Below are 6,533 nucleotides of genomic sequence, written 5' to 3'. Positions count from 1 at the left end.
AGGTTATATTAAGAAGTAGGGCCTTTGGGGAAGTGATTAAATCATGATAGTGGAGTCCTTGTGAATGGGATTTGTGCCCTAATAAGATAGTCCCAGACCTGGTGAGGTGGCCCTCATCTGAAATCTCAGCAGTTTGGGAGGCTGAAGGCCGGAGGATCACCAGTTCAAAGCCAGCTTCAGCAACTTAGCCAGGCCCTAAGTAACTTAGAAAGACCTGTCTCAAAATAAAGTTTTTTGAAAAAAGGTTGAGTACGTAGCTCAGTGGTTAAGCACTCCTGGGTTCAATCAACAGTACCAAAAAAAATACAACCCTGGTGTAACTTGCTCAGCCCTTTAATCAGAGGATGCCATCTTTGAACCAGATGACCCTCACCAGACAACCCACTAGCACCTTAATCCTGGACTTCCCAGCCTCAACTGTGAGAAGTTTCTATTGTTCAAAGTTACCCAGTCTTGGATATTTTGTTATAGCAGCCCAAATAGACTGACATTAATTACTTTATAAACTTGGTGTTTTTCCCTCCAAATGCTAATGATCAAACCTAGGGCCTCCTGCATGCTAGGCAAGCATTATATACTACCGAGCTCTATCCTGCAACTCAGTATTGTTTTTTTATCACTGCTTCGAGATGTGTACTATACTACACATTGCAAATTTTAAGAAGAAAGACACAGACCATCTTTCAAGAAACCATGGAGTAGGGGAAGAGAAAGGAGTTGAGGGACTACCAAAGGAATATGGAAATATCTCTCAGTATATAACTGCTTGTTTTAACAGACAAAACAGTTTAATATGACAATATGTTGCAGTGCAAGAATGTTGTAAAATTTTGCACCGGATGAAAAAAGAGCTGTAGGGGACCTGGAGATATCAAAGAAAGCTTTGTAGAGGCAATAAAGGCCTGAGCCAAATTTTGGAATGATAAAAACTCTTGCTAAAGTGCATTTCAAATAAGTAAACTACATATGCAAGACTACAGGTGAGTAATATGGCACATTAGGAAACTTGAGTGTAGAGCTAGTGAGCAGAAGAATAAAAGATGTTAAAGCCTGAGGAGAAGGCAGAGGCCACATAACAAAAGGCTTCATTTGTCATGGTAAGGAACTTGTGTTTTATCCTATAATTAATATTAGCCAAATGTGTGGGGCATGCCTGGAATCCCAGTGACTCTGGAGGCTGAGACAGGAGGATCACAAGTTCAAAGCCAGCCTCAATAATTTAGAAAGGCTCTAAGCAACTTAGCAAGACTGTGTCTCAAATTTTTAAAAAGAGATGAAGATGTGGCTCAGTGGTAAAGCCCCTCTGGGTTCAATCCCGGTACCAAAAATAAATAAAGAAAATTATATTAATATCAAGCAAGGGAATTTGTTCAGCAACAATATATAGAGGATCAATTTAGGAGGAGGTTAAAGAAAGCTAGATAGACTGATGCCTAGAAATTTAGACTATTGTGATTCAAGTGATAAATGAATGAGAATACAAATTCAAGCAAGTGCTGCATGGATGAAGAATAGGAGACAAATAATCATTTATTAGAATAAACAGGGTTTTCCCAGGCAAATAGGAGAGGGTGTTGAGTGACAAGAAAGCTAATCTGGCCCACAGATAAGGCTGCTAGACAGATGTCCTATATTTAATGATTACGTCTTGAATCCTGTACTGTCAGGACACCCGCAATGTATTCAAAAATTTTCTTCCAATTAGTAAAAAATCAGCAGTTAGAGCTATTTTTCTGCCTCTGTAATTGTCATTTAAATCACCCAAGTAGCAACACAAGCCGAAATCACCTCTACAAAGTGATCTGAGCAATCCTTTATGGTGAAAGAGAACTGAGAATTGAAAGTACTTGTTTTCCATCTTAAAGAAAGGATAAGTTTTGGCCAAAGTTCCAAGTTGTAAACAAATAATTATTTATAATTAGATGTCCAAACAGCACACACGCTCCAAAACGAGGGCCAGCCTCATTCCAGTGGACCTCCTTCTGAAAGTTAGGAAGTTAATGCCAACCTCTAGCTTCTGAAAGACCATCATCAGTTTCATGCTTCTGGTCAACAATCAGCAAGGACCTCACTTCAGAAACCATGTTCCTGAAAGGACACTAGTCAATAGCCTATTCTAGTGACCACATTAAACAGTTGAAAAATCTGTCTATTCATAAACGCTCCTGCTTCTAAAAATCCACCAATCCTGGACACTGAACTTCAGGAACCTTGGATAAGATCAGCTTTGGCTTTCTTCAGGGAGACTGTTCTTGCAAGTGCAACTCTCCCTTGCAGGAACACGTGAAGTTCACCTTTTCTGCCTATCAAGTTTAATTTATAGTTGAGTTTGCAAGTCTCAACCATTTCAACAGTTCAACTTACTGTTAATTTACTGTTAGCCTCATGAATGAGACTGTTAAATTCAGTATTTTAAATTCTTGCAATGATTGCTATAATCTATTTTATATTTTTTGGTAAGAACACTTAACTTGACATCTACCCTATTATCTATTTTTATTTATGTATATTTGGATCCCAAATTCAAGTGCAAATTTTTTATTAATTTTAAAAACTTTGGGTTTCTGTTAAATGAAGGGAAAATTCTTTGAAGCTCTTCAATATGCAGTTGGTTATTTAGAATCAAAAACAATGACTAGTCAGATGTATACTCCAGCATACACTAATAGCTAAGCTAAGAGGTATATGATTTCCTCAACTTGTCCTGTAGAAATGGATAATGTAACAAATTTCCTGATTTAAAAAATTCGGATGAAAATAAAATAATCACAGCAGAAGTTGTAATGACCTTTCACACTATATTTCATCTCCTCAATCTTTCCAGGACAAATGACCAGCTGAACATACCAAAGGTATTCTCTGATTTTGAAACTGCAAACAAATTTTCAAGTGCCAGAAAAAAAAATCTGCAATAATAAAATGTAATAGCTCTTCTTACTATTATTGAGATTATTAAGGATTTAAAATGCCTCATCTTTTTTACAAATAGCCCCATGAGGGGAAAAATAAGGGGAAAAATCCCTCTGAGTGATGCTTTACTCCTGAAAAATCTTGCTTGGGAGGCTATTTTATTCCTTCCAGATGAGACCTCAGAAACAATACAAAATTTTTTTCAAAACTCATTTAATTGAGTTGAGTGAAGTAAAATTGTACCACTTTGGTTGAGAACAAATTTAGGTAAATGCATAAAAGTGCAAACAATTTTTATTCAAAATTAAAGCAAAGTATAAAAGATTCTGTGAAAGGTGTTGGCTGTCCTTCCTGTATTCTGCATTTCTGCATAATGCTACACAGACACCTGTTAGCCTTCTATTAACACTGGACTAATCATCTGGAATTTGTTTCCTTCAGCATTTAAACTGAGCAGTTACAAGGATTTTTGTTATTATGTTGCCATTCAGAATTCCTTGATTCCAAACTTATTGGGACTTAGAGTTTCAGCCCTGATATGTAAACATCTTGGAAGTCATTGCTCCTCCTTACAACAGAAAAAAATTGGTCAAACTGAAAATCAATGACAGTTTCTTTCTGTTACAGGAATGGGACCTTCTAAAAAACTGAAGCCACATGAAGACATCCCCACTTTGAAGCACTGACTCTTGTGATCAAATCAGAAAGATTTTAGACATGTTGCTCAGAGTAACAGGCAGTGAGTTTATTAGGACTAGGAAAGGGGACATCCTCAAGGGAAAGGGGAACAGTGTGCCTCTCCTGTACTTCAGTTTTATTTGTGATTCCACAGAAGTTTCCAGAGAGTCCCGCCAAAGTCCATCTCTTGACTTTTGACTGACAACAGATTGACATCAGACTTTCAAGTCCCCACTGCCATGACAACTCTAGGTCACCTTGGCCCATGCTGACAGTTCTAACTTGGATATTTAACCATAAATTCTTAAATCCAGGAAGGGCCGCAGGTAAATTGCGACATTATTTCAGGCCTGCATTTCTCCTGCAGATAACAGATAGTTTGTTGAGGAATGTGACATATCCTGTCCACTTAAGCCAGGTAGAGCTTCAGGTAAACTGTTTCTTGGAAAAGAAAGCATGTGGGGGTCAGCACAGTGGGCCCATTTTATAGAATTATTCCTTTATCCTCATGTTCCCATCACTGGCATCCGTGTGTCCCCAGTCACTTCTATGTTTCTGAGAACTGAGGTCACAACACTGTAATCTGGTGATACAGGCATACCCAGAAATAGCTGAAATCCATTTGTTTGGAGCAGAAACTACTGGAGCCTTAAACTGGTGGGAAAACTTAAATGATAATTTTGATGAATTGCCAGATGTTGAGTATGTAACAGATTGAAAGTGTGAGAACCTGCTGGGTCCCACAGTCTTATGGGATTCCACCGTACTTCCATTGCAAACTAGACTGAATTCCAGTTGATTCCAGGAATCCAACTAGATTCACATGGAAATACCAGATCTGCAGCGGGTGAGTAACTGTTGTGAAATATACCCAGTCTTCACCATAGGGCAGTGGGGTGGGGAAGAGACCTAAAGTCCAGCAGGGGGAGAGTTTGCCAGATTCTTAGGCTAACTGGGGGAAGGACATTTCTTCCTTTTTGCTCCCTCTAACCTTCCTGTATTACCTGAAAGAAAACAGTCAACAGAATTTGGGCTCCAAGGACAGATTTGGGGATGTTGCAACCAAGAAAGAAAGGCAAGGAGGCAAAAAGCTGTACCACCAGAGGGACACCTGAGCAAGTCCCAGCCACTACACATAGGCACACTGACACTCAGACTTAATTGGAAGGTGTAGAATGCACTCCACAATTTGCACCCATACAAATAGTCCATATAAAACTAGATTACACAGAAAGAGCCACAAGACACAGACCCTCCTTGTGGAAAAGTACTTAAGGAAGTTATAGTGAAGTCAAAAACAAAATGCCAGAGGAATTTGAAGCCTCTTGCACCTATGGCTAGCCAATTCTCAGCCTAGTTAACATGGAGCTAGCAGCATATTAGAAGGATTGTATACTGTGATCGAGGGAATTTACCCCAGAAATCCAAATCATTGATTGATTTTCCACATATGAAAATCTATGCAATGTAACAGAGCGAATGGAGAAAAACATGTTTATCTCAATGAAGAAAAAGCATTTCACAAACTCCAACAGACTTCCATGATAAAGGAACTGAAACAACTAGGAACAGAAGGGAACTTCCTTAACATGAGGACACTTATGTAAAATACACAACTAACATCATACTCAAAACTTCTCCCCAAAGATCCTGAATATGACAAGTGTTCATTTTTTGCCACTTCTACTCAACATTGTACTGGAAGTTCTACCCAGAGCAGTTAATCAAGAAAAAGAAATTTGAAAAGCCATCCAAACTAGGAAAAAAAAGAAATAAAACTATATTTGTAGATGATATGACTTTATATATAGAAAGTCCTAAGTATTCCATAAGAATCAAATAGAGCTCATAAGTGAGTTTAGCAATATTATAGGATACAAGGTCAACATGCAAAAAAAAAATTTATTTCTATATACTAGTAATAATCAAACTGAATAGGAAATTAATGCAATTTCATATACAATAGCATCAAAAAGAACAAAATATTTAGGAATAAATTTAATCAGTGAGGTTCAAGACTTATACTCTGAAAACTACAAAACATTGCTGAAAGACATTAAAGACCTAAAGAAGTACATTCAACATTCATGAAATGTAAGATTCAATATTGTTAAGATGACAACACCAAATTAATCACTATCAAGATCCCAATGATCTTTTTGCAAAAATAAAAAAGCAAACTCTAAAATTTAGAGGGAATTTAAGGGGTCCCAAATAGCTAAAACAATCCTAAAGAAGAACAGAGTTAGAGAATTCATACTTTCCAAGTTAAAACTTTCTAAAAAATATCAATCAAAGCAATGTGGTATGAGCATAAAGCTAAATATATAGATTTATAGAGAGCCCTGAAATAAACCTACACATATAGAGTCAATTGTTTTAATCTCTTCAATTAATTTACTGAAACAACTGAATACACTAAAGAATGAATCTGGATCCCTACTGCATCAAAATTAACTTTGAGTGAAAAAAAACTTGAATGTAAGTGCTAACACTAAAAAATCTTAAAAGGAAACATAGCTGAAGATTTGCATGAATTAGATGAATTTCCTAGGTATATCATAAATCAGACTTCATCAAAATTGAAATATTTTGTGTATTAAAAGACACTGAGAATAAAAGACAACCCAAAGAATATGGCAAATATTTGCAAGTTTTATATCTTCTAAGTGCCTGCCATCTGAAATATATAAGAAATCTACAATAAAAACACAGTTTATTTAAAAATAAGCAAAGAGCTTCAATGGACATTTCTCCAAAGAAGATATACTAAGAACCAATAACCACATGAACAGATTTTCAACATTATTAGTCATAAAGGAAATGCAAATAAAAGCCACAATGAGATACCACATCATACCCATTATAGAATGTCCATTATTAAAAAAAAAAAAAAAACAGAAAATAACAAGTGTTGCTGAAGATATGGAGAAATTAGAATTCTT

The sequence above is a fragment of the Marmota monax genome, unplaced genomic scaffold (genome assembly GCF_021218885.2).
Source record: "Marmota monax isolate L192 unplaced genomic scaffold, Marmota_monax_Labrador192_F-V1.1 WCK01_AAM20220418_F8-fsc01563, whole genome shotgun sequence".
NCBI lineage: Eukaryota > Metazoa > Chordata > Mammalia > Rodentia > Sciuridae > Marmota > Marmota monax.
This window is presented reverse-complemented; position numbering follows the sequence as displayed.